The sequence below is a fragment of the Periplaneta americana genome, chromosome 13 (genome assembly GCF_040183065.1).
Source record: "Periplaneta americana isolate PAMFEO1 chromosome 13, P.americana_PAMFEO1_priV1, whole genome shotgun sequence".
NCBI classification, from domain to species: domain Eukaryota; kingdom Metazoa; phylum Arthropoda; class Insecta; order Blattodea; family Blattidae; genus Periplaneta; species Periplaneta americana.
In genome coordinates this window covers 47,053,911-47,064,231 of record NC_091129.1, presented here as the reverse complement: position 1 = coordinate 47,064,231, position 10,321 = coordinate 47,053,911, and the positions used below count along the sequence as shown (strand labels likewise).

At 35.8% G+C, this 10,321-nt stretch overlaps 1 long non-coding RNA gene across 1 annotated transcript in view; it reads right to left on the bottom strand.

The window, feature by feature from the left end:
• Positions 1-6,748: 6,748 nt before the first annotated feature.
• The window catches only part of LOC138711856 (uncharacterized), a 30,501-nt gene continuing 26,928 nt past the window's right edge, over positions 6,749-10,321 (bottom strand). Inside the window, exon 3 of the long non-coding RNA XR_011335503.1 lies at positions 6,749-7,120. This is a non-coding gene — a long non-coding RNA (uncharacterized lncRNA). The remainder of the gene's footprint in view (positions 7,121-10,321) is intronic.

The following is a 10,321-nucleotide window of genomic DNA, read 5'->3' as shown; positions in this document are numbered from 1 at the left end:
ATAACTTGGTTATAGAGGCTGAAAATGTCGTTCAAATTTGTGAACAAAACTGCAAAGATTATTTGAGATACCAGACTTCCAAAATTATTCAGAATTACCGAGACGATTCCAATATTAAACGACAGTTTAAGGAAGCAAAATTAACCTGCCAGAAAGTTACTGCACTTTGTGAAAAACTAAAACATAATAATTTTATCCATACAAAAGATGAAAAGGGCAATGCAGTTGTAATTATGGAAAAACCAGATTACATTAGTAAAACCTATGAATTCATTACCAAGAATAACATTGAACAAATAAAATCTAATCCCAGCGATAAACTTCAAAAATAAATAAAATCAGCCATAAAATCTGCTCCGGACACCATAAATGAGAAAGATGCACACAAATATATTGCTAAGAACCCGAGCTTACCAATTCTTAAGGCTTTACCAATAACAAATAAAAAGAATCTATCTATGCGTCCGGTCGTTAATAGCATAAATTCCCCCAATCATAAAATTAATAGAATTTTTATGAAATACCTTAAACAAATTCTAAAAATGGATAATAAATATTCTTTGAGCAATTCCCAACGACTAATTGAAAGATTGCAACACCTAAATATTAACAAATCCACAAAACTTGCCTCTCTGGATATCAAAAACCTATATGCTAATATTCCACTTGACGAAACCTTAAAAATCATTTCGGAGAAATTACAAAAACTTAACACTGATGAAAAAATCATTAACCAATTAATGCAGTTACCTTCTATTTGTACGAAACAGAATTATTTTTGTTCCGACAACAAGTACTTTCTACAAACCCAAGGTGTAGCAATGGGCGACTCTCTTTCCGGTTTTTTAGCCGATATATTTCTACAGACTTAGAAGACAAGCATATCGAAAGACTTGCTGCTAGATATAACATCATTTCCTACAGCAGATATGTTGATGACACTATGTTAGTTTTCGAGAGTCATGCTGACACCCATGAAGACATTTTGCACTGCTTTTAATAGTTTGCATCCTAACTTGAAATTTACTCTCGAACTTGAAACTAATAAATACATTAATTTTTTAGATTTGAAAATCATCAGAAAGCATAAGAACTTTGATTACGATATTTTCAGAAAATCTACAAATCTCACTCATACTATTCATTACCAATCTAACCATCCCCAGTCCCATAAACATAGTACGTTTACTTTCCTAATTGATAGATTATTGAAAGTTCCACTTTCCAAGAAAAATTATCTGAAAGAATACAAATACATAGTAGGACTTGCAATAGAAAATGGATTGAATAAGAAAATGATAGATAGACTTCTTTTTAAAAGAAAATCCCTTCTAAACAAGAACTCAGATACCACTCTTACGGCCTTGACTGATACTAAAAAACCAAAACACTGGAATGTAATGTCTTTTATAATAATGTGTCATACAAGTTACTTAATTTTTTCAAAAAAGAAAATGTAAAGGTCACCTTTAGAACTGGTAATAAACTTAATAATGTTATCCCTAATAATATTGGCAACTTTGACAAATATGCTAGTGGTGGAGTATACATGCTGTATTGTAAGAATTGTACAAAAAAGGATATTGGCCAAACTAAAAGGAACCTTAAAACTAGATATTCAGATCATAAAGCAGATTTCCGTCATAGTCGTAATAGATCTAAATTCGCATCCCATTTGATTGGGAGTAATCATGAGCTCTAGAAAATGTCTGACGCTTTACAAATTTCAAAACCAATTAACAACGGGAATATTAATTTAGTTGCAGAAGAATTTTACATAGCTAAATCGCTTAATAATAACATGTCGTTACTCAATGAACAATTACCTAATTCTAATAACTCTTTTTTTTTCAAATTGGCCAATGGGAACTCTTCTCGCTGCAACATGTACCCCCCCCTCCACTTACGTTATGATGTGACTTTTTATATGCCATTGCACCAGTCATCACCACGTAACCGGCCAGATAACATCGTCTCTTCCCATAGCTTCAAGCATCTCGTAAGTGTTTTATCGTTACATAATCTTTTTGATCCGCATAGATTCCTTTATTAAAACATCTCTTATTGATTCTTGGAGATTCACTACACGCGGCCATTCTATACATCGTGATGACTGTTGCAACTTTTTACTCTTTTAACCGTCTCTGTTATATTTTATAAGCTGCACACACGTTTTGCAGACTTTTATCTCAAGGCATAGTTTTTATAATCTTAATATCTAGACCTTATAGAGGTTTGAATTGTTACAACCATTTGCCTGTTTTTGAAGTTATTATTTTCCTTTGCCTTCGTTTGCACAGTTATCTTAATATTGTAATTTTTTCTCACGTCGTGTATTTTATTACATTTCATTATGTTGCATTCCATCTATGTCTTTATATAAAAAGCTTCATAATATGCTAACTAGACCTGAAGATGCTATCTTAGTAGCGAAAGCGCTAGTCGTATATATGTTTTATGTGTATAACATAATGTAATCTTTTGTACTATGCAATAGGTCAAAAATAGAGAGTTATTGAAGGACCTATGATATTTAGGGTAAACTAGGGTCTGTTGGACAGTCGGGCATGTTGGACACTCCGTACTTTAACGTGTTACCACGCCACTTGTGGGCACCACATTCTGCTAGAAGTCAATGACGGAAGTAGCCACGAGTGGGGCTATCTTCATTTAATATATTAGTATATATTATATTATATTATATTATATTATATTACATTATATTATATTATATTATATTATATATATTATATATATATATATTATTTAATATATTAGTAGTTAAGAAAAATGATTAAATATCTATAAATAAGTAGCTGACTGTGCAAATATAAAGCGGAACAAATCAGTAACTATTTCGAAACATTTGCAATAAGTTAGAATACTCATTTTACTACATTTCACTCTACGCAGTAAGAAAATGCTTAATGAGTTTGGTTTTGAACACTCTTAAATTCCGACAGTCTCTGGTGTCACAGGATAGGGTATTTTACAAGAGCGATAGCGAGATTGTGTGTGATGATGAATACGATGATGTCTTATGTGTTGATATAGCTGTGTTGTGATTCCTTCATTTATGCTCCTTGAGAACCTACCTCGACTCACTTATTCTCTAGTTCCCCTTCCACATGGTAAATCTTAGAGAGAAACCTCGGCCGGTATGATCCTAAGTTACGGCGTACACACCAGACAGGACAATTAGCTATATTCTTGTGACAGGACAACGAGGTCGGCGTTACTCCCCAGGTTTTGGTATTTTGGTAGTGGCGTCTCAACTCTATGAGACACCTTGAATAGTGCAACCGCATTGAAATGCCCTTGTCCTAACTTGGGTTAAACAAAATCACTCCCAAACAGTACTCACTTTATCGATCGATGGAATTATCATAGAGCCAATTGGCTAGTGTACACCCATCGGTTCATAGAGTCATTCTACTTAAGACCCAACTGGCTAGTCTCTGAAATTGAGACAACTCATCCTACCTAAGGTTTTTCCATGGTTTTTCTAAGGCTCCAAAACAAATGTCAGATGGGCCCTAAAAGAAATGGGCCACGGACCTGCACTCACTTCCCCATGACCACGGTAGTTCCTCTAATTTTAATAATTTTTACATCTATGCTCTTTCGTTTTACTAGTCCTAATTGAGTCACCATAGAGTCAATTGGCTGGTCTCTATATTGAGACTATTCAACAGAATCAAGGCATAATTCAATCCACCCCTTACCTAAGAGCCAATTGGCTAGTCTTTTATATTGAGACAACTAATCCTGCCTAAGGTATTTCCGTGGTTTTCCTAAGACGATAAGACAATTGTCGGGATGAACCCTAAGAGAAATGGGCTATGGACCTACATACCCTTCCCTGTAAAGTTTTCCAATTTCGATGAAACAACGTAAATACCCTGGTTCAGCTTCTATAAAATACCCGTTATATGGGCGAGGTCTCTAGTCGCATTGCGAAAGGACACAGAACCTTTCAATATGGAGATTTAGACATCGCGGCGTCTCCCCCGACGGCTTTCACTTGCCTTAGTCATCGAACAGCAGACGGACGAATCTTCTCGACTCCACCTGCACTGCAAAATGGCAAAGCTCTTTTGAATGTGCAAGCTTACACCTCCGATCGAACAGCAAACAAACGAGTCTTCTCGACTCCACCTGCACTGAAAAATGATAAAGTTCCTTTCAATGTTCAGACATACACCTTACGCCATTTTTTCTGTCTTGTCCTGTGATCAGTTTGATCACATTCCTCTCCCCCTATTGTATGTGGTACCTATGAGGTTACGTCTATTTTCGGCTCTCTTCTTTCACAATTTTCCAGAACTTCAGTGGAGCAGCGTAACCCGGAGTGAGACAAGTGGCCAACAGACTTGGAGCTCACAAATTCACTTTCTTTCAGCCACAAAACCTTTGCGAGGATGCGTTTTGCGTACCTTTTAAATTTCTCCTCCCACTTCTCTTTCTCTTTCTGCGATAGAGTCAGAACTCATCTCACCTCCAAAAAACCACATTCACTTCAACTCCTCACCATTCTCTCCTACAACATTTCTGACTTCGACTCCTCACACTTATCACGGCTTGTTCGCTCAACCCCAACTCAATCCCTTCTAGAATCGGTAAGTCGCGAGTTGATCCTCCGATACTAAAGGCTACCATTTCCCCATTCCTGGCGTCGGAAAGTCGCATACTACGGTGTGTTCGATTCCTCGACTCCAAGGAGTTCGTTCTCAAAGTTGGAAAATCGCGAGCTACAGCTTGTTAGATCCCTCGATAGTGAGAACTACCGTCTACCCGATTGTATCTCTCTCGTTATCCTGCCTACCCTCCCACCATAACGTACATCAGAGAAAGACGATTTTCTCCAGGCATTCCCGTTACTCCTACCTCCCTCTCACACAAATTTTACTCTACTAACATCCATCATAACTCTCCCCGCACCGAAGCCTCAGGGCGATTTCCAAATTATAAATTTCTATCACGACTGTCCCGTTTCTCCTACCACAGCACTACGGAAAACATTTAATACTTTCGTTTTATTTACAATAAATAATTATTATTTAGAAACAGCCTTACCTTAACTTCATCATAATCTCGTATCACCCCACCCACAAGCCACAGGTTCCTTGTCCTGTCACTCCCGTTTCCCCTCTCTACATGTCGACGATACGCCAGAGGAACGTCAACGGAGACTGGTGCACGACAGCTTATAAGCGGCTATTTTGCGTGCGTGTGAAGAGATTGTAATACCGTGATAGGTAACTGAAGTGGGAGACAAGGTAGGTAGGTGTATAAGTGTGAAGGATTTGGAAAAGGAGAAGTAGGGAATGAAAATTTCTACGTTCGTTAAGCCGTAGCGAGTTTAGAGTTTGGGAGGATGAGGTAATGTGATCAGCGCCACGGACATCGCAGACGAAGTGAACACAAGCATTATGAACACGTTGTAATCATTGTGATTGGTTGACATTGAGGTCAGACAGTAGGAAATCACTATAATCCAAATGGGGCATTACTAGTTTTTCCACTAGTATCTTTTTGAGTGAAAGCGAGTGAAATTTTCTAAAGCTGTTGAAGAAATGCAATATGGAAAGCACCTTTTTGATAACATGAGTTATTTGGTTATTCCACTATCGAAGTAAACTTCGAGGTTTTTAAGATAGGAAGCAAAAGAAATAATTGTGTCGCTTAATTTGACTGGAAGTGCATCGATATTTTGTAATAATAATCGGAATCACTTGAAAAGAAAGATTCAGAAAAGTTTTCTGATAATCCGGGAAAACTGTTCATTCATACGTTCATTCATACATACTTTTCTGCCCAAGAGCAGGTCTTTTACTACAAACCCAGCATTCTCCAATTTTTCTATACCCTGCCTTCCTCTAAGTCTTCTCATATGATTCATATACCTTAATATCGTCTATTGCTTTACATTTTCTTCAACCCCGGACTCTTCTCTCGTTCTCCGTTCCTTCTAGTGCATATTTCAGTAGACAGTTCCTTCTCAACCAGTGACTCAACCAATTCCTTTTTCTCTTTCTGATCAGTTTCAGCATCATTCTTTTTTCACCCACTCTTTCCAACACTGCTTCAGTCTCATTTCTTATTCTGTCTGTCCATTTATAATGATCCATTCTTCTTCTTACCCACATTTCAAATGCTTCTAGTCAAATCTATTCACTTCGTCGTAATGTCTATGTTTCTACCCACATACAATGCCACACTCCACACGAAGTATTTCACTAGTCTCTTCCTTAGTTATTTACCCAGAGATCCGCAGAAGATGCTCCATTTTATATTAAAAGCTTCCTATGCCATTGCTATCCTCCTTTTGTCTTCCTGGAAGCAGTTCATGTAACTGCTTATAGTACACTCCAAGTTTTTGAAACTGTCCACTTGCTGTAATGCCTCATTTAGAAAAATGTTATTATCTTAAAGGTAATTAAACTTTCTGTAGACAAGAATTATTAAGAAAATAATAATAATAATAACAATAATTAATAATGCAATATTGTGTTTGTTGTGACTAATACAAAGATAGTATTCTAATTATTTTTCTTTTATAAGATAAATACATGTCGTTATGATAGGCCTACACTTTCCACAACCACTCCCACGCCTTATAAATATGATAGCCTAACAGCTGCTGCCCCCCAGTTCAAATCCTCATTACGTCCTTGATGTAGTCTACTGCATAATCTTACACAAAAAGTTGAGATTGGATAGATCAAAATTTATTGAAACCCATACCTTATAATCAACAGACGTTATTTATTTTTACATATTCATACAACATGCCATTAACAGGCACAAAAATGTAAAGCAGTTATATCAGTTTCTATATTCAGTTTTGTGGAAATATATATTTCTGGAAGAATGAGAATTAAATTGACAGTCACATAAGGTAATTAAAATATATTAAATTTATTATTACAAATATAACACTTAAATTCTATTATCTTCATGCCGTAGTGCTTGATGGTGCATTTACTCCCACTTCCATTAACGATCTCAAGATATCCATTGTTCCGAAGATTGGAGTCAAAAATGCTTCTATTGTTTCATTAGGTACCTGCGTGATGCGTTGGAAAACACTGACAACAAAGTTCCAAACATCTCTTATCTGTAAATATAAAAATGTATGACAAAGTTAGCAAAGTCTATTTTAATAATAATTTATCGATCGGTCAGCGCATTTAGCGCAATATAGACCACATTTCTATTCACCAACGTCGCTATAAATTTATATCCTGGTTTTTAGATAAGAAAAATTAGATAATAGCTACATTCGTATACACCAACAAAATTATCTCGGTTACTTGGCATTAATTCGGTTTTAAACTGAGTTAGGTTAGTCAACTTTGCCACAACAAAAAATTTAATTGTCAAAAGTACAACATTCCCCTTTAAGGATACATAAATATACTTCGACTTTTCCAGATGGATTGACACACAACCAAATAGATCACATCTTGATAGATAAAATGGAGACGTATTAGTATAGCAGACATTCGATTTTTCAGAGGGCAGACTGTAATTCTGACCATTATTAGGTAACTGGAGAAAGACTATCAGTAGCCAAGCGAGTAGAGCAACAAGTTGATATTTGTAGATTCAATATCCTGAACTAAAGGACGAGGAAACTAACCAACATTATCAGGTAGAAATTTCAAATAGGTTTGCCACTTTAGGAATCTCCAACGAAGCTGACAAAGAGATGTTAATAGCATGTGAGAAAATATCAGACATAGTAACAAAATTGCAGCTGAGCAAAGCATAGGGTATTATGAAACTAAGAAAAAGATACCGTGGTTTGATTAAGATTGTTCCATGGCAGTAGAAAGAAGGAAACAGGCAAAATTGGAATTCTTACAGGATCCAGTTGAAGCGAATAGAGATAATTATTTAAACCTTTGGTTTAACGTCACTGTTCGTTAACAGAAAACCACAATTTAAGTCACACGGAGTTAGTGTGCACTCGAAGTTGGTTGCTTGACGGTTGTCAGCCCACTTTGAGGTTTATGAATATAGAAGGAAAAATTGGATCGGTGTCGGGTAGAGTTCTCGGGTACCTCAGTTGGTAGAGCGTTGGCATTTATGGTATGAGAGAGTTGCAAATGGAGGAGCCTCTGAAGTTGCTTCTTGTTCATTTTCCTATATCATGCAAAATGTCTAACCTTTATCTGCTAGGGAAACAAGAATTCTTATTGTGTGGTCGGATAGATGTATGTCAGTTCTGAGGCATTTTGTTTTGTGGGGATATTTTTCTACAGTAGAGCAAAAATTTCTGTGCAGTGGACACAGTTTTCTGCCCTGCGACACATTTCGCACTAATAGAAAAACAAAAAAGAATTGCAAAAGTTAATGTATCATTCCAATGGGTTGAAGTGATAGTGGCCGCAAGACCAACAAATCCATTCCAGGTTACTTACATGCAATCAGAGGACTTCAAAAATTTTGATATTTTGGACAAGAATGTCACTTATCCCAAAGAATTTAAAATAACAGAAGCAATGTGGATTAAATGTTCACAAAATGATCCCTTTTCCGTTTATGTGCGAAAATCTCATGGGACTTTACAGTCATGGGTTGTGTATCCATTTCACAAGAAACAGCGTATCAAGGTCCCTTACCCATCAAAAAAGAGAAGAAACGAGATCTTACACACATGTGTGAGTTCATTACTGATATTGAGCACCGCAAGTTCTACATGGATTTACCTGTTTCCAACTAGAGCAGTGGTCGTCAGCACAGAGCACGCTGGGGCTAGCCTCTCTTACCAGCTGAAAACGCAGTGCACTATAGTGCTCTCGTAGCTGCTAGCGGGTATGCTCTCTTTCTCTCCCTGTTGCACGACAGTGCACACGGGACGGCACCACGTATCCATTGCACATTTCAGCGAGTGCTAACGACCACTAAACTACAGTATAAGGAGTAGTGTCATAACATGTGCTGTACCTTGATAACTTTTTTCTTACATTTTACTTTTTTTTCTACTTTGCAATGATTTTGAGCATGTGATGGCCTATGTTCTATGAACATTACATTGTTCTGCCCTTAAAAGTAAAGAATCTTTAATTTTTGTTCATAACTTTCCTCTTACATTTTTTTTTTCCTCCTTTGTAGAGCATGTGATGCCTATGTTGTCTGAACATTAGATTGAACTGCCATTAGAAATAAAGAATCTTTCATTTTCATTCATAACTTTTCTCAATATTTTAGTTTTTTTCCTACTATGCAGTGATTTTGAGCATGTGATACCTATGTTTTATGAGCATGAGATTGTACTGTCCTTGGAAATAATGAATCTTTCATTTTGTTTATTTTCATACGTTTAATCTGTTTTTTAATTGATGATACACCCTTATTCCATTGTAATCTCAAAACAATTTCTGTTATTTCAAAACTATGAACTTGAAATGTTACTATTTATTATCTAATAATTAAATGAACCCTCAAACAAGATTATACTGGTAGCTGTAATGTTACATGACTTAAGAAGAGCCTATCAGACGTTTTTCGTTCATAACATAAAAGTAGTATTTTGTTGCTTACACCGTTATTCGAGGGAGGTCTTCAATTACCTGTGGTATTTCTGTGTGGGGAAATAGTTCTAGTGTATCTAATGTTCTCCTTCTGCAAAAAAATGGCCTTACATATTTTAACTGGTTGTGCTTATGATGCGCACTGTAAGCCACTATTCATAAATGAGGCTATTCTGACTGTTATTAATCATTACATCTTCACTTCTTTGCTGAAGGTGAAGAAAAATTTAGCAAATTATTATCTAAGATCTGATCATCATAATTACAATACAAGATACAATTTTCAATTGATTTAATCTAATGTTAGACTGGAAACAATAAAAAAACAATATATGTCCATGGCAGTATCTATGTTTAAATGATTACATAAGTCTGCACACATTGTTAACTATAATACTATTAAGAATGTTTTAAAATGCTGGGTGATTAATCATCTCTTTTATAGTATTAGTGAATACTTTGAGTCCTCCATTAATAACTTATGTTTTTAATATAATTTTATTCACTCAGTTTGTTTTATTATGACTATGTCCATAGTATTTGTCTAATACTCATGACTTTAATAAAATCTAATGTAATCTAATCTATTGAATTTGGAATTCCCAAGAAACTAGTTCGATTAATTAAAATGTGTCTCAATGAAACTTACAGCAGAGTCCGTATAGGACAGCTTCTGTCTGACGCTTTTCCAATTCACTGCGGACTAAAGTAAGGAGATGCACTATCACCTTTATTTTTAACTTCGGTCTAGAATATACCATTAGGAAAGTTCAGGATAA